This window comes from Schistocerca americana, chromosome 8 (assembly GCF_021461395.2).
Source record: "Schistocerca americana isolate TAMUIC-IGC-003095 chromosome 8, iqSchAmer2.1, whole genome shotgun sequence".
In the NCBI taxonomy this organism is placed as follows: Eukaryota; Metazoa; Arthropoda; class Insecta; order Orthoptera; family Acrididae; genus Schistocerca; species Schistocerca americana.
In genome coordinates, this window is record NC_060126.1 from 502,547,298 (window position 1) to 502,566,438 (window position 19,141).

General features: G+C 45.0%; 1 protein-coding gene and 1 pseudogene across 5 annotated transcripts in view; one reads left to right on the plus strand and one right to left on the minus strand.

The window, feature by feature from the left end:
• LOC124544627 (PDZ and LIM domain protein Zasp-like) overlaps positions 1 to 19,141 on the minus strand; it is a 287,293-nt gene that overhangs the window by 127,226 nt on the left and 140,926 nt on the right. The gene's annotated exons all lie outside the window — the stretch shown is intronic.
• On the plus strand, positions 8,335 to 8,452 carry LOC124546399 (annotated as a pseudogene).

Consider the following 19,141-nt stretch of genomic DNA (forward strand, 5'->3'; position numbering starts at 1 on the left):
TGGACCATGGAACACTTTTTTTAACACCTTGTGTATCAGAGAATTCAGCACACGTGTCTTTTAAACAGGTTGGTGGAAACTGTACGCGTGCAGATAAAAGTCTGTGTGAATCGTTTCACAATACACATTTGTGATGCACCGAGACTCCAAGCCGACCATCTAAGTTTCGCTCAGCTGGAACGTCTGTAAAGGGTGTTTTTCCTTCCTCCCCCATTTGAGCAGTGAAATTTAAGTTGGGATGTACGCTGTTCATGTGATCAATGAAATCTACAGTTTTTCTTTCCATGGGGCTTAATCAGCAGTTCAAAAAGATAGTTTATCATCAACATAACGAAAAACTGGACTGATGAAAGCCGCGCGGAGTGGCCGGCGGTTTGAGGCGCCATGTCACGGACTTCGCGGCCCCTCCCGCCGGAGGTTCGAGTCCTCCCTCGGGCATGGGTATGTGTGTTGTTCTTAGCATAAGTTAGTTTAAGTTGTGAGTAAGTCTAGGGACCGATGATCTCAGCAGTTTTGTCCCTTAGAAATTCACACATATTTGCACATTTGACTGATGAAAAGGAACCTTCTTCATAATTAAAGTGACACTTAGCGCAGACAGTATATACAGGGTGTAACAAAAGTGTACGACATAAATTGTGGGGTACATTTCTCATACGTGGACGAAGAAATTATGTTAGGTGAACATTGTCTGGAAACGTTTTATGTCGATGTTACAAGTCATTTTCTCCAGCTCATTAATTATGGAAAACAATCACGAACAGAACGCACCAGCATACCACATACCACTCTTTCTCACAGAAGATGTTCAATATCCCATCCGCGGGCATTGATACATGCATCAACCCACAGTCGTAGTGGATCTCAGATGCGCTGATTTATCGCTGGAGTATTGCGTATCGTTTCACAGCCTTTCATAATACGGGCACGGAGGTTCTAAACATAATGTACTATGGCTCCATACACAAAAGCTTTCAAACGCCCCCACAAATAAAAGTCCAATGGGTTTAGGGTGGGAGAGCGTTGAGGCCAGGCAACTGGTCCATTTCTACCTATCCATCCGTAACCGAATATGTTATTTAGAAACCGACGGACATTAACATTAAAACTGGGCATCTGCCATCTCTGCATATGTGTACACTGCCGTGTGTGATTAACTCTTCGTAGTAACCCGTGTGCTTGCAACGGTCGTACTGCTCGCTGGAACAGTCGGTCATCAGTCATCATCAGAATGGGAAGAAATTACATGTGGTGCTTTTTCTTGTGTACATTAATGATCTCTCATCAGTTACACTGCCAGAAGCAGAGTTCGTTTTGTTTGCAGATGACACAAGTATTGCAATAAATAGTATTTCGAGTGTAGTTCTAGAAAGATCTGCTAATGATATTTTCATGGATATTAATAAATGGTTTAAATCCAACTCACTGACATTAAACTTGGAAAAGACTCACTATAAGCAATTCAGAACCTGTAAGAGGTTTCCACCCAGCATATGCATAAAGTATGAAGAAGAGCAGATAGAAGAGGTTAACAGTCTTAAATTCCTGGGATTACAACTTGATAATAAATTCAGTTGGGAGGGGCACACCACAGAACTGTAGAAACGCCTTAACAAATGTGTATTTGCAATTCGAGTGTTAGCTGACATAGGCGACATAAAAATGAAAAAGCTTGCATACTTTACCTACTTTCATTCCATAATGTCATATGGTATAATATTTTGGGGTAGCTCTTCAAGTCAAACAAAAAGTTTTCCGAGTCCAAAAGTGACTAAGACGTATTATTTGTGGAGTAAATTCACGGACGTCCTGTAGAAACCTCTTCAAAGAACTGGGTATACTAACTACCGCCTCTCAGTATATTTACTCCTTAATGAAATTTGTTCTAAATAATTTATCTCTTTTTCCAACGCCGCGCGACTGCTACGGTCGAAGGTTCGAATCCTGCCTCGGGCATGGATGTGTGTCATGTCCTTAGGTTAGTTAGGTTTAAGTAGTTCTAAGTTCTACGGGACTGATGACCACGGCTGTTAAGTCCCATAGTGCTCAGAGCCATTTGAACCATTTTTTTCTTTTTCCAACAAACAGCTCAGTTCATACATACAATACCAGGAACAAAAATGATCTGCACAAGGACTTAAAAGCACTTACTTTAGTTCAAAAAGGGGTCCACTACTGAGGAACACTCGTCTTCAATAATTTGCCAGCAAACATAAAAATTTAGTTACAAATAAAGATCAGTTTAAAAGGAGCCTGAAAGCCTTACTAGTGGCCAACTCCTTCTACTCCATTGACGAATTTTTTAACAGAAACAAATGATGTATTGTATATATTCATACTATTAGTGTTGTTATTTCAGCTTAAAAAAATTGACATGTTCCACATCCACGAGGATCTCCTCAGCACGGATCTATGGAACGAAAAACTAATCTAATCTAACCTACAAACAAGCAATGTTCGTACGTCGCGTGGCTACAGGGACATTCCAAACAAAACGCTGGCGTTGTACGACGATTCTAACGTTCTGTTATGTGTTCCCATGATTAATGAGTTGGAGAAAATGATTTTTAACACGGAAACAATGCGCTTCCAGACCCATGTTCGTACAACATAATTTCTTGATCTACGTGTGAGGAATGTGTCCTGCGGTTTGAGCTGTACATATTTGTTACACCCTGTATAGATTATGAATTGGAAGTTTAGAATTTGTATATGAAGTGGCCAGGTGGTTTTCGCATGTTGTTTTCTTTGGGGTCTCGTATTGACGCAGCGCCCGCATACTGTTCGTTTTCCGCGGGTCTGCAACCAGGAAGCCTGGCAGGCGGTGCACGCGGAGAATGGGAGCAGGGCGGGCCGTGGGACAGACCCCGTATGCAGATGCGGGCCTCAGTCACACCGCCGCCAAGCCGACGGCGTGCCCGAGACGTTTCCGGCAATTCCATGCTCCCAGTGTTCCTCCACTGCTCGGCAACTGCTCAGGACCCGGCCGTACGTGGCACATTCCGAAAGAAGAGCCCATTCGCTAGAAAACAGAGCAAGTGCCTGCAGTGAGCGCCTTCCGCTAGAGGAATAGCACGTTATACCTGTATCAGAAAAACAAAGTGATTGCCAGCGGAGCACAGGAGGGGGGATGTTGATGGTTCGTCGTTTCGCGCAGGCGCAAAAGATTCCGGTAGCTGCAGCTGTGCGGTTTCGTAACGAGTATTTTCATACGTATCTCGGAAATGCGCAGTGTAATTTCCCGGCAAGAGGCAGTATAGTTAGTTTCATGTTCTATATACAGGGTGACAATTATTGACCTCTATGGAATAAAACCAACATAACCTCTGAACGGTTTGCTTTAGGACGTTCAAACTGCACGGTTGGTTGCGGAGCATAATGGGAATTAGCATGCGATCGCGCAAGCTTCTTGTTGTTGTCAGCCATTTGCACGTGAAAATGTCACGGTACAGAGTGTGCCTGAGTGTGTAGTGCCTGTGAAGGCCTACGATGCAAGCAATCACAGCCAAGCTGCGGCTCACGGGAAGTTTGCGACCGAGATCAAGCTGAAGACAGCCGGTCCAAGCGTACCAACAATCAAGAAATCATTCGCAAGTTTGAAAGAACGGGTAGTGTTCATGATGACAGTGTTGGCAATGTTGGCCGTCAAAAAAGAAAGAGACACGCTTTGTTTCGAACCAGCCTCAGGAAATCGACGAGACTAGCTTGACTACAGGTGGGAATCAACCGGGAGACACTGTGAAATTGTTATTGAAGGTTCCGCGCGGGATTAGCCGAGCCGTCTACGGCGCTGCAGTCGTGGACTGTGGGGCTGGTCCCGGTGGAGGTTCGAGTCCTCCCTCGGGCATGGGTGTGTGTGTGTTTGTCCTTAGGATAATTTAGGTTAAGTAGTGTGTAAGCTTAGGGACTGATGAACTTAGCAGTTAAGTCCCATAAGATTTCACACACATTTGAACATTTTTTTTTGTTATTGAAGACGTATATCTCTTCCCATACAAAATTCAAACCTATCAACCTTTAAGGCCGAGGGCCATGGAATAGCGGTTGTATTTCGCCATCATTATTGTCCACATAATTGACGAAGAAGACTTTGATGTAAATATTCTTTGGTTTAGCGACGAAGCCCACTTCCATTTGGATAGGTTCGTCAATCAGCAAAATTGGTGCGTTTGGGGCCTTGAGAATCCGCATTTCGCGATCGAGAAGTCTCTCCACCCTCAACGGGTGACTGTGTGGTGTGCAATGTCCAGTCACGGAATAATCGCTGCGTTATTCCTTGATGACACGATGACTACCGGACGGTACGTGAAGGTTTTGGAACATGGTTTCATCCCCATTATCCACAGTAACCCTAATTTCGATTAAGATGTGGTTCATGCAAGACGGAGTTCGAACCCATCGAAGGAGGTGAGTGTGTGGTGTCCTGAAGGAGCACTTTGGGGACCGCATTCCGGCTCTGGGGTACGCAGAGGCCACTGGCATGGTCCTCGATTGGCTGCCATATTCTCTAGACCTGAACACGTGTGACTCATTTTTGTGGGGCTGTATTAAAGACAATGTGTACACCATTAACCCCACCGTTGCTGAGCTGAAAACGGCCATTCAGGAGGTCATCGGCAGCATTGATGTTCCGACACTTCAGCGGGTCATGCAGAATTCCGCTATTCGTCTGCGCCTCATCATAGCCAAGGATAGCAGGAATATCGAACATGTCATAACCCAAATCTGAATATCTGTAGTGACGTTTACCTGCCGAATAAAGTGTGTGCATGCCATAGTTTGTAACTAATTTACGTCTTTTCTATATAGTTCAATAATTGTCACCATGTATTACTCGTATGTGAACAACTCTTCTATCAAAGTGATATGGAAGGAGTGAGTGCGCAAGAATATGTATGCAAGATTGATGTTAACATTAATGAACACATTTTCTTAGTCCTACTCATGCAACTCCTCTTTAAAGCAAATTTTTCTTTTTTTCGGGCAACCAGTTTTTAAATAGAAATTCGTCCACGGAATAGCAGGAATAATGAGATCGCATTACCGGAGTATCACTTTTGTAAGCAATTTTACAGTTAGTTTCACACATTCCGTGAATGAAACATACCGCACAGAGAAAGAAAGTATACAAAAACGAATCACAACAGCGACAGACCGAATTGCCATCCGTAGCTGACTGATAACCTAGAGCTGGGGTTACAGAGCGATACCTGTGAACAGTACGGAAGGTGTGGCTAAACTCTTGCTATGATTGGTTGTCGTTTTTGTAGCTGTTCTGTCAACAACTAGCTGTCTGTCACTTCATTGTTTTGATCGAGGAGAAACTCAGTGATCATTCTCCAGTTTTAAGAGTATTTATTTACCGTCATAGTGCAAGATTTATATGGTTACTTGTTTCCGCTTTTATTAGTAAACCACAGCCAGAGCTAATTGTAAACATAAGGAAGATGAAACAGCATAACAATTTACGTCTCGCTATCCCTCTTCCCCCGATCTGGCCCTGAACACCACGCGAAGTCGACCGGCCACGCGATGTCGACCGGACGCAGCATCATTCTCTGACATGTGGCGTCATGCGGATGCGCTAGGGAGCGTCATGGCGTCAGTACACCGCTCTTCCGGCCGTTGTCAACTCTCCAGACATTGGAAGTGCTGTTTCTCATTCAAGTAGCTCCTCAAATTTTTGGCATCACGAAGCTGAGTGCACGCCGTTCCAGTCCTAATAAGGAACAATCCCCGACAGTACCGAGAATTGAACATGGATCCTTCAAATAAGTGTCAGACGTGCTAACCACTTTTTTTTGGGGGGGGGGGGCGGATATGGATTGCTAATCTTTTTATATTTATTATTTATTTTATTTTTAAAATTTTTTATGCTTCCAAAATAATGAGTTTTATTCTCATAGCACTAAATTAATTATGCTCTGCCAAAAATAAAAAGTTTTCTTTCTTCCTTAGGGCAAAAATTGTACTGCTAAAATAAACTTAGCTTCTATGAAGTAAACTGTAAAATACGAGTGCTGCTTTATTTCAACCTCCGATCGGTCATGAAATGGAAATTGCACTGAAAATCAAAACTGTTTTATTTCCAACATTTAGCTATACCTTCCAGCTACTTCCCTACATAGTCGGCGCTCCGAGTTAGACATTTGTCGTAGAGTGATACCAACTTTCCAATACCCTCGTCATAGAAGGCAGCCGCCTGTGATTTCCGCCAAATCCCTGTGCTGGTCTGCAGCTCGTTGTCTGTGACAAGATGCTGTCCTCATAACCGGAGGTTCTTGTGAGCAAAGAGATGAAAAAAAGAGGGAACAGATCCCGGGTTGTATGGTGAGTGGTCAAACACTGCCCACAGAGAACGCTGCAGGAAAGTCTTCGTTGCCCGTGCAGTATAGAGCCGAGAATCTGTCTAGAAGAAGGAAACGTATGACTGTTAGGTGCTCACTGTGCGCTCAGAAATGACAAGTGCGACGTTACGCGATAGAGGGACATACTAGAGGCACTGAGCAACACATCTGCACAAAGCTTCACCTAACTGTCACTGTTCTCTTAATTTCCCGACTGAGTGCAGGTTGAAAAAGAAAAGCCATCGTATTAAGTTTAAAGGCCTCTTCCCGGTGTGATAATTATATTCTTCTTGTTCCACAATAAAATTGATTGCTGAGCTAGACTGAAAGTCCTTATTTTGTCAGTGAAAGTGCCACATTCTTTAAGTTTATCTTCTGTGTGTGTTTGAAAACGTAGTCTTTTTCCTTGGTATCTGGGATTTATATATAGTAAACAACATAAATTTCTTTCTGTGATATAGCTCAGAAAGATCATGTAATAAAAGATGGCTATTTCTTTGGAAAATTAGCATTTGTAGTCTTAATCAAAACTTCTTGGTATAATTATTTGGGATTACTGGTCTTCTGCAGATGCACTTGGGGTGAAGTGCTCCACATGGTCCTGCGTTTTCGAGGTGAGAAAGAGTGATTGCTAGGAAGTTTTTGACACAATTTTCTGTACAATTTTCCTGAGATACTCATTGATATTATTGTCTAACGTATCTTTGTTTTCTTTTACAGATGTTGTTTCATTATTTATGACATAATAAACGCAGTGCCGCATTATCCAGGTATAGCTGTTGTTTTTGGATCTGGGAAACAGTGTCCAACCTGGTCGTAGTCTGTGACTCATATTAACGCACGTTCCGCTGCTCTGTTTATTATTGCCAGTTTTATTCTGGTCCAGTTTTTCACTTGGCTACGTAGATGGACAACAATCGCATAAATATAATAAAAGTATAAAATATGCGTCCCATATAATTTATTCTACTGTGATAGTGGTGCGTACATTCATTTAGCAAGAGGTATGACATGCTGTGTCATAACGTTGTGATATTGCTAAAGTAGCATATTTAAGGTGGCTCTCGCATATAGTGTCCTGACGTTGATAGCATATCAGAGAGCGTTCAACAGGGCTCATCGATTAGTGTGCGGACACTACAACGCCTAAGTCGGCCGCGAGCGAAAACAAAGACTGCCTGAGGGGAGAGGCGCGGTATGGAACTCAAATGGGGGTCCTTGCAGGGAAGACGACATTCCTTTCGCGCACAACGTTACTGAGATAGTTTAAAGAACCGGCATCTGCGGGCTGACTGCAGAAGGATTCTGCTACCCCTAATGTACAGACACGCCGCGAAAACCTTCATAGACACAAGCAGTGTTATTGATGAATTTAATGGAGCCAAGAACATGTGACATGCAATTTCATGCATTTTATAAAGCAGTATGTGTCATTCCAAAACGTGACGTAGATCTAGAATTGTTTAGATTTACCACAATAAACATCGTCATACTGAGACCCGCAGTGACCACGTCAAGAATTGTATCGATTTTCGACAATGTATGCCCACACATTGCTACCTACAATGGGCAGACTATTCGCAATGTCGGGTGGAAACGTTTGTAGTACCCGCATTACAGCACTCTCGCACTCAGCGATTATCTCCTTACTCCTACAACTCAAATAGTAGTAAGAACTACGTGGCGCAATTGTAAAGGGATGCTGTTACAACAGTGTGATTTTTCAGTATCATTTCATCCAAATACACAATTAAAGAAACGATTACTAACGAAGAAACTTATGTGGCAGGTTTCCTACGGTCGCAGGTTCGAATCTTGCCTCGGGCATGGGTGTGTGTGATGTCCTTAGGTTAGTTAGGATTAAGTAGTTCTAAGTTCTAGGGGACTGATGACCTCAGCAGTTAAGTCCCATAGTGCTCAGAGCCATTTTTTTCAGGTTTCCTCTAAAACTGTCATGCAACATATTTCAGAGTGGTATATGCTCATTGCCAACGGCCTTGCCACGGTCGTAACACCGGTTCCCGTCAGATCACCGAAGTTAAGCGCTGTCGGGCTGGGCTAGCACTTGGATGGGTGACCGTCCGGTCTACCGAGCGCTGTTGGCAAGCGGGGTGCACTCAGACCTTGTGAGGCAAATTGAGGAGCTACTCGATTGAGAAGTAGCGGCTCCGGTCTCGGAAACTGACATACGGCCAGGAGAGCGGTGTGCTGACCACCTGCCCCTCCATATCGGCATCCAGTGACGCCTGTGGGCTGATGATGACAGGGCGGCCAGTCAGTACCTTTGGGACTTCATGGCCTGTGCGAGAGGAGTTTAGTTTAGTTTTTATATGCTCATTCCTTTGATCAATGTAGCTGTACTCTTACGCTCCTTCACATAACTGCAAACAATATTCAGTACCACCAGTGACTGAGCAGTTTATTTCTTTCTTTTCCCTTTCTTTTTGTCATGATGAGCGAGTGCAGAGCTGAAAGCCCTTGAGGCCGACATGGCATACACGTCTGCCCGCCACTGCACTCTGGATTGTGCACAGTACAGTACCTGCCGAAACACCGGTATTGTTCGAATAATCTTTTTAGAAAGATAAAGATGTAGCCAAGTGTCGCTTTCCAGAGACCAGTGTGAGAAGTGCCAGTGCCTCAGCAGCTATGCCATGAAAGAACGTTCCATTTAAACTTTTAGAATTAAGCATTCCTATTGGTTCATAGCGTTATTTCCTGTAAAAGGCACACTTTCTCATTTGTGCCAACATGCGAAGCTATCAATAGGTCTGCTTCATAATCATATCATGAAGTGGGAGAAGAGTCCTGGCTTCCTCCTAACGCCACAGTACTATCGATTCATAATAACGAAATCTGCAAGAGTAGGAGTTTGTTTAAACTTATTACTAAAATTATACTGGATGGAACTCGAAACGTCTGCCACTATTGGGCAGAGAGATTCCTGCTCTGACAAAAACAGGGGAATCATTTTGGAAATTTGGGTTAAGTTCCTATGGGACCAAACTGATGATGTCATCGGTCCCTAGGATTACACACCACTTAATCTAACTTAAACTAACTTACGCTAAGGACAACACACACACCCATGTGCGAGAGAGGACTCGCACCTCTGACGGTGGGAGAGAAACAGGGGAAAATAAGCTGAAGACATGAACTGAAGTTTGTGTTAGGGAGAGCTTTGGACTATGGTAGTTTGTGCAGCTGTGTTAGCTATACTGCTGCAGTGGTGTAATGACTAGCACACCTGCCTAATAAGCAAGGAGACTCCAGTTCAAGTCCTGGCTGTGGCACAAATTCATCTACATAATTCATTTCTAATAGTTGTGGCATGTTAGTTGTCAAGATGCAGCCAATGAAGGTATCTATTAAGTTCTTCAGCTTCTATCATTATCATAGAAATAGCCAAGTTTCAGGTCGAAAAGGAAGAGAACAGAATTGAGCAGACGAGCATTGCTGGCGAACCAAAGGATGTCTCCACATTAGCACAGAGTACAGAGTGTGCTGGTGTAAGCTGTCGCCAGCACACTGGTCGGCAAAGAGGTTGCAAGTAGATCGACAATACACGCTGAATCAAGTGTGCCTATCAGGAGAGGGGCCAGAGACAGACTCGCAAGCAACGCGCCGCCAACGCCCTCTCGAATGCAAGTACTTAGATCGCCGCCGCGGACCGGAGGGCCAAGTCAGTCACAGACAGTCAGCCCAGTCGCCGACAGCGTCAGTCGCAGTCAGCTAGGTTACTAGCCCAGTCACTATTCTAGTTGGTGTCTGCCAGTTCACATCAGCGGCTATAACAGTGTAATGTTTTTAGCGAGACTTGTACTTCACTAGCAATGAGGTTACTGTCGACTATTACGAGAGCCTGTACCACAACATGTTGCTTAAAGATAAGTAGCGTCTTGTTCTTATGAATAAAGAACCCTTTTAATACATACATGCAGCTGTATTGTAGAACATGGATACCTGCCACCAAACAGTATCCTCTCCTTGCTTCCCATGGTACAAGACTCTACAGTGGCAACGACGACACAAAACAGAGCGCAGGCTAAACTTAGAATCTCCAGCCGCTACCGCTGCTGCCACATGCATTCACCCTGCATGAGTTTGGTAACAACGGACCAGCATTGCAAACACCGATGCCGTAGGGACACAGTGTTAGATAACTACCTTAAGGAGCTAACAATGCACTTTTAATGTCTTGCAGCCAGCTAGTTGCTTTCATTATGCGCTTTTGGAGATCTTACTGGTGTTTATACCTATTTTTCTGTATTGTTTCTGTAGTCCACCAACCACCTTTGCTTCGCTGTGCCGACAGATTATTTTCTTAACTATGCTATTATCATGCCCACCCCACCTGTGCCAAGCTAAGATTTTACAATTGTAATCCGTTGTCTGGGTATTAAATGTTAGTGAGGTGTATCATGGGTTACTCATACGCTGGTGTTTTACAATAATAAACCTAACTGTTATAGTCACCATTTGTTTCTGTTATATACTGATGATCCCTCCTCTTGTTGATATATCTGTGTGCATGAGGTGGTTCCCAAATTTTCATGCTTAATTGTGCCTTGGTCAAACTGGAGACGCCATTGCGTTTGGTCCATATACCACCAGAATTTAATGATAAACCTGTGTGTAGATTAGAAGTCTTACCCACAAAAATCGTACTTTTCTACGTAATTCAATTTTGGAATACATTTCCACCTGCCGCGCCATTTCTCTTCTACAACGCAGCAGAACGCGTCTGTTGGAAACCCACAACCTGTACTCTCTGCTGACAATGCGCCACGCTTGTTGTGCAATGGTTCAAATGGCTCTGAGCACTATGGGACTCAACATCTTAGGTCATAAGTCCCCTAGAACTTAGAACTACTTAAACCTAACTAACCTAAGGACATCACACACACCCATGCCCGAGGCAGGATTCGAACCTGCGACCGTAGCAGTCCCGCGGTTCCGGACTGCAGCGCCAGAACCGCTAGACCACCGCGGCCGGCGTTGTGCAATGGTCTGAGCGTGCGACGAGATATATAACTTACTTTCTGAAGTCCCCTCGTACGTTCTCAAAGGTCGGTGTGTGGGTGCCGAAGCAAATATGCTATTTGACCGAAAGCTTATGCTTTTTACCAATTGAGAACTGGAGCGAGACGCGACGATGGAGGAAGTAAACAAAGAAAGGTGGAGGAAATTTGCCACTCCAGCAATTTCTTTTGCTGGTTCCAAATTCCGGTTGGTATGATTTGCTGTATAAACAAAAAGAATTCGAGACTAAGAAAGGGACCACCAGACCTGTTAATCACAGATTTTGATGAGTCTTAGATATGTTGCAGAGGGACCTGTCTCGAGTATTTGGCTAGCGGCTTTTCATCCCAATACTCCTAGTTTCCGAGAAAATCAACGTTAAATTTTTGTGTGTATCTCCAATACTGGTAATGTTTGTCCTGTTCCGACGAAGCGAGCGAAGCGCAGCGGCTAAGGTTCACGGCTATCACGCTGGAGGTATTGATTTGCCAACCCCGTAATGTTTAATTTCACAGGCAGGTTGGAATCTTTACGAAAAATATTCAAAATACTCCTGACTTGCTAACAACTAATAGGGAAATCGTTTCCAGGGAAGATTCCATAAAAATACATTCTTTAATTATGCATCAAATCAGTGCACCTGCTTTCACCCAGTATGATCAAATACAGTTATTTCACATCGTAGTTGATGACTTTAAACGAACTTTGTTTCCCGGTATCACTTCTGAAAAATCCGCGTGCCTGCATGGCGGTAGATTTCATGTAATGTGCAAGGTGCGCTACGAATTATTGTTTCTGTCACTCCTATGGCAAACATGATCCGGAAATCTGTTCTAGCACAGGAAGCGATGCAAGCGATAGCGAGGAAGACGATTCTGTAGTTTAATCTGTCACAGACACATTTGGGGCAAGTTTGCTACAATAATTGATTAATTACGGAAATTACTACGGGGAAAATGATTTATTTTGAATAATTTTGCATGGCATCTACTGTTTAATGATATTCTGTAAAATGAAACTGAAAAAAGGTACACAGGCAGGATTTGAACCCCTGCTCGAACGGCGGGGTCAGGGATTTTCTCTGCCTCGTGATGACTGGGTGTTGTGTGCTGTTCTTAGGTTAGTTAGGTTTAAGTAGTTCTAAGTTCTAGGGGTCTGATGACCATAGATGTTAAGTCCCATAGTGCTCAGAGCCATTTTTGAACCCTGCTCGAAGCGTGGCACCCTTAAACCTCAACTACTGCGCTATACTCGCTTAGCCGAAACCTAACGAATACTATCGCTATAGGAAGTATGTATGTGAAACCAGGGGCCGTCGCAGAAAAAGCCGCTAGCCAGGTGCTCAGATCAGCTCTGTCTACAACATACGACTACATCTACATCTACATTGATACTCCGCAAGCCACCCAACGGTGTGTGGCGGAGGGCACTTTACGTGCCACTGTCATTACCTCCCTTTCCTGTTCCAGTCGCGTATGGTTCGCGGGAAGAACGACTGTCTGAAAGCCTCCGTGCGCGCTCTAATCTCTCTAATTTTACATTCGTGATCTCCTCGGGAGGTATAAGTAGGGGGAAGCAATATATTCGATACCTCATCCAGAAACGCACCCTCTCGAAACCTGGCGAGCAATCTACACCGCGATGCAGAGCGCCTCTCTTGCAGAGTCTGCCACTTGAGTTTATTAAACATCTCCGTAACGCTATCACGGTTACCAAATAACCCTGTGACGAAACGCGCCGCTCTTCTTTGGATCTTCTCTATCTCCTCCGTCAAACCGATCTGGTACGGATCCCACACTGATGAGCAATACTCAAGTATAGGTCGAACGAGTGTTTTGTAAGCCACCTCCTTTGTTGATGGACTACATTTTCTAAGCACTCTCCCAATGAATCTCAACCTGGTACCCGCCTTACCAACAATTAATTGTATATGATCATTCCACTTCAAATCGTTCCGCACGCATACTCCCAGATATTTTACAGAAGTAACTGCTACTAGTGTTTGTTCCGCTATCATATAATCATACAATAAAGGATCCTTCTTTCTATGTATTCGCAATACATTACATTTGTCTATGTTAAGGGTCAGTTGCCACTCCCTGCACCAAGTGCCTATCCGCTGCAGATCTTCCTGCATTTCGCTACAATTTTCTAATGCTGCAACTTCTCTGTATACTACAGCATCATCCGCGAAAAGCCGCATGGAACTTCCGACACATTAAAATCCGTGGTTAACAGGCCTGTTGGTCCCCTTGTAAGCCTCCCAGGGACGGTATTTCTTCATTTGTATTAAACCTACTTACAGAATTACAAAATTTTCTGAATCTGAGTGGAAAAAACTACAGAAAGACAGAAAGGTCGTTTAATGGAGAGGGAGGGGGGGGGGTGAGGGAGTGAAGTTTTGATAGTTTTGCCTTGGTCGCAGGATCACCTCGTTAGGATTGTGAGTGACAGGTAGACCAAGTACTCTCTGCTACACACCAAGTGGAATGTAGATGTAGATGAAACGACCTTTGTTAATCTACCGCTCTCTTTAGTCCCCGCAGTAGCCTTGCCTCGTGTGTCAATAATAATGACTGGAGACATTCAGAATTATGACAGTTCTTAGAGTGTAGATTTTAAAAGAAACGAAGGTAACGTCTTATGCATCTCTGACAAAGGATTAAATGACTGGGTCTTACTTTCCCGAAGCTTACGTCAGCCATAGCTCTCGGACAGAAAGGCGCTGGATGAGCAATCAGTGGTACGTGGCTAATCGGCGCCGAGGCCAGTCTCTGACGAGAGTGGTGGCTACGTCAGCGATAGCGGCCCCACGGACGTGGCCGGGGGAGATAAAGTGCGTCGGAAAACGGCGGCTGAGTCAGGCCGCTGGTACGCCGGGCGCAGCCGCCGCGCCGGCGCTGACCCACTGCAGCCCGGTGCGCTACTGGCCGGCGCGGCGCGGCGCGGCGCACGGGTGCGCTTCGTGTCTGCTCACCTCCAGCAGCCCACTCGCCCTTAAATAGATGCGAAAAGCACGTCTACGATCACTGCACGACTCTGCCTCTCTTACGTGCTGCTTTGGTGCGATAGCGAAACCGGCGCGTCGTAACACCAAGGCCGTTTCACGGCTACGAAGCTGTCGCTTCAGTGCAGTCTCTTGATTAGTGGGATGTGAGCATACTTTCCGACCGATTTCAACTTTCCCTTAATTTGCTACGCGGCATCTATAGCATCTACACACATCAAATAAAGTTTTGCATCACCCCGGTTCCCAGAACTCCTGAAGATAGAATTTGACTGTGGATATTGTATCACAGACACGGTACCTTTGACTGTTCAGAGATGTCACTAAACCCGCTCAAAGATGTGAACAACCATGCATGAGCAGCGCCTATTAGACGGAGGGGGTCCGATAGCCGATTAGTTCCAGTCATTCCAACAAGAAGAATGTACACGGCTCGTGTTGTCTGTAGTTCAAACATGTCTAGACGCTCAATACCGCGGCTCGATCGCGTCCGCATTGTTACTTTATGCCAGGAAGGGCTCTCAACAAGGGAAGTGTCCAGGCGTCTCGGAGTGAACCAAAGCGATGTTGTTCGGACACGGAAGAGGTACTGAGAGACAGGAACTGTCGATGACATGCCTCGCTCAGGCCGTCCAAAGGCTACTAGCGCAGTGGATGACCGCTACCTACGGATTATGGCTCGGAGAAACCCTGACAGCAACGCCACCATGTTGAATAATGCTTTTCGTGCAATCACGGGACGTCGTGTTACGATTCAAACTGTGCGCAATAGGCTACATGATGCGCAGCGTCACTCCCGACGTCCATGGCGAGATCCATCTTTGCAACCACGACACCATGCAGCGCGGTACAGATGAGCCCAACAATGTGCCGAATACACCGCTCAGGATTGGCATGACGTTCTCTTCACAGATCAGTGCCGCATATGCCTTCACCCAAACAGTTGTCGGAGGCATGTTTGGAGGCAACCCCGTCAGGCTGAACGCCTTAGACACACTGTGCAGCGAGTGCAGCAGGGTGGTGTTTCCCTGCCGTTTAGGGATGGCATTATGTGGGGCCAACGTACGCCGCTGGTGGTCATGGAACGAGCCGTAAAGGCCGTACGATACCTGAATGCCATCCTCCGACCGATAGTGCAACCATATCGGCAGCGTATTGGCGAGGCATTCGTCTTCATGGACGACAATTCGTGCTCCCATTGTGCACATCTTGTGAATGACTTCCTTCAGGCTAACGACATCGCTCGATTAGAGTGGTCAGCATGTCCTCCAGACATGAACCCTCTCTAACGTGCCTGGTATAGATTGAAAAGGGCTGTTTATGGACGACGTGACCCACCAACCACTCTGAGGGATCTATGCCGAATCGCCGTTGAGGAGTGGGACAACCTGGACCAGCAGTGTTTTGATGAACTTGTGGATAGTATGCCACGACGAATACAGGCATGCATCAGTGCAAGAGGACGTGCTGCTGGGTATTAGACGTACCGGTGTGTACAGCAATCTGGACCACCACCTCTGAAGGTCTCGGTGTATGATGGTACAACATGCAATGTGTGATTTTCATGAGCAATAAAAAGGGCGGAAATGATGTTTATGTTGATCTCTATTCCCATTTTCTGTACAGATTCCGGAACTCTCGGAACCGAGGCGATGCAAAACTTTTTTTGATGTGTGTACATCTGTACTCGGCAAACCACCGTGCAGTTGGTGGCGGTGGGTACGTAGTGCACCAAATCATTTCTTCCCGTACCTGTTGCATATGTGGATAGTACGCGGTAACAAACGTCGTCGGTACCACCTCGATACGAATTAGAATTTCTATAATTTTAGCGACGTGGTTTTTACACGAGATGTATTGGAGGAAGTAGTATACGAGGGTCATTCTAACAGTAAAGCATGTTCGTTTCTCCAGACATTTTCATCCAGTGTAATGAAAGAAAACTTATTTTACTAGATATTTTAATGTCGTTATTTAAATAATAAGACAGTGAACTAGCTACAATTGTTTCTTGCATACCACGACACGTTTCGAGACTTTATTCTCAGTATCGCGTGCAAATAGTTACAATGGTATTTTACGTTATGCATATCGCGAGTGTTGTTCGTCCGTCTTCCTTGCCCTGCTGTCGTCTTTTTGTGAATTTACTACAATCGGAAAGTCGGACAAAATAAATGTTGTGATTTTTTACACGCACGCAAATATCACATAAAATACCGACGTAAATATTTGCACTCGATAATACATAAATTGTCGAAACGCGTCGTGGTACATACGAAATTTTTTTTTAATTTAATTCATGAAATACGCAGTTACAAGCTTTTCTTTTTTTAAATGAAAAAGAAAAAAATCTCTAGTGCTGTTCGTCCAAAAAATCCTGTAATTTGAGAAAAAATTGTAACATCCGGGATTAAGACAGATGTTCAACAACTTCTCACTTAAACTTCCGAAGCAAATATGTCGTTAACGCAACGAAATGAAAGCTAGCGTTATCTCGAAGAATCACCGTGCCCGTGGACAACAACTCACACAATTTCGTCTGAGGCAGATGCGTTTAATAATCTCTCCTCTAGGTGTAAAGTAGTTAAGTAGGACTCCCTTGCGATCTCAAAACACTGTGGCAATAACCTTTTTAGTGCTTAGAAGTTGTTTGGCCTTTTTTTTAAATGGGGGAATCGTGAATGACGTCATTTCATTGACTGATGATTTGTTTCTGGACTTTATGCGAAACCAAGGTCTCGTGATCACCAACAAAGTCGTTCAAAAACTCTTCGTCATCCTTGTCGAACCGGGTGACAAGTTATTGCTTCTCCCATTCGTTGTTTCTAATGAATAGAACACATCGAGCTAACGTAAACAGATGTGTTATTGTATATGTATATTTTACTGTATATCGTGTTTTTTAAGTCTTATCAGTCATCTGTGAGCGCTAGATATACGGACTTGGCCATGTGCACAGGGTGCTTTTTGACAGTATTCCTGACAAACCTTTGCATTGTGTACTACATTTTACCCATTAATATGACAACTTGGCACGAGATTGCAATTCACAATGAACACGTATTGCAATAAAAAGTTTTGGAAACCAGAAGGAGACAGCAAAGCCCGACGAAACCGGTCAAGTATTTATGCGATCTTAGCTATAGAAAGGCTTTTACCGAGTAAAACAGATCGCTCCTTCCCATTTCTTAATATGAGAAATTTCAATTTTTTTACAGGTCCATTTCAATTTGAAGAAAGTGGAAATAAATTTTCTCGTACATATTGAATGACCTTCTTCCGTAACATTTGTAAAGGTAGCGAATGTTTAATTTTTCTGTGGCTGGAAGATATTTGGCCCCCGGAAGCGCCACGACAACGACGTGCCCTTCCTCCGCCGGCTGAGTTTAAGGCGACTGCGCCGGGATTTGGGTTTCCGCGCCTTTAGTGTGGCGCCTGTAGGGAGACGGCCCGCACTCGCGCAGCCCGCTGTCCACGGCTGGCGCATTCCCCAGATAAGCCGGCCGGCCGCGTCTCCCTGACACGAGGCAGGGCCCGGGGAGAGGCTGGGCGCCGCTACCAGCCGAGGCCGGCCGCGCCAAAGCGCTGCCTGCTTCTCCTTCCAGCGGTTCTCCACTGCAGGGGGGTCCACTCTGTTTGGTAGCCAATGTTAATGGAACAAAGTGGCATACCGTTACAATTCTTGCACGGAGGGAAGGTTATTTTATGTGTTCAAAGTAACACCCTGTATCCGCCAAACAACGTCGATACCGAACTACGGCTGTCAGTGTTGCCGGTGTGGTAGCCTCACAGAACGCATCGATGGTTTATCGTTCAGTATAGCTGGCTTCTGTTGATAAACTTCATTTTTCAAGGCTGAAATCAAGAGGTGTAAGGTCTGGACACCGTGTTTGGTACTCAACAGCTCCTCTTCGACCTATCCATCGTCCAGGTGGATTTTCATAAGATACACCTCACCAGTTGCGGTACCTTCAAAGAGGAATGGGCCGATCAAACAGCTCGATGACACATCACACCATACATTAACAACCGGTAGATTAACATGTTTGTCCACGTGAACGGGAGGATTTTCAGGAGCCCTGTACAGCCAACTGTGGCGATTTACAGCACCGTTCAGTTTGAAATGCGTCTCGCCAGACCAGGTAACCATCCCTGCCAACCGTACATCCTCGCGAAACATGCCTTCAAACCAATCGCAGTACCCCGTCCCTCGACCCGGGTCGTCCTCGTTCATAGCGCGCGCAGCGACCTTGGAATGTAAACTTTCCATTTTGCAGCCTTCAGAATTCATCGTACGCTTGATCGGCTTACCCCGCTTTGACGTGCACCCTGCTTCACAGATTTTTTGAGGTGGACTAGTAAAATGTTGCAACACAGTAGCTCTGGAAGCTGGACTTGATGTTTTTGGTCGGCCAGCCCTTTCCTTATGCACATCCTGAACAGTACCGTCGGTCTCAAATCCATCCCGAATACGATAAATTGATGCACGTGTTGGTGGCTGGGTTCTGTACACATTACGCCATCATGTTTTCCTAGTTCCAGTGCGACTTCAGTACGGCCTTGCCTTGTTCAAACGACAATCTTACTTCAGCCATTGCTGCACTGTCATCTGCTGGAAAAGGTGCCCCAAGATCGATTGAGGAAACAATGGACTATGCTACAGCAACGGTATGCCATTTTGTTCCTAAGATATTAGCTATCAAACAGTTTCTACATTTTTCTGGGCCTTTCTGTAACCTGGTGGGAGCGACACAGCAGTGGAAGA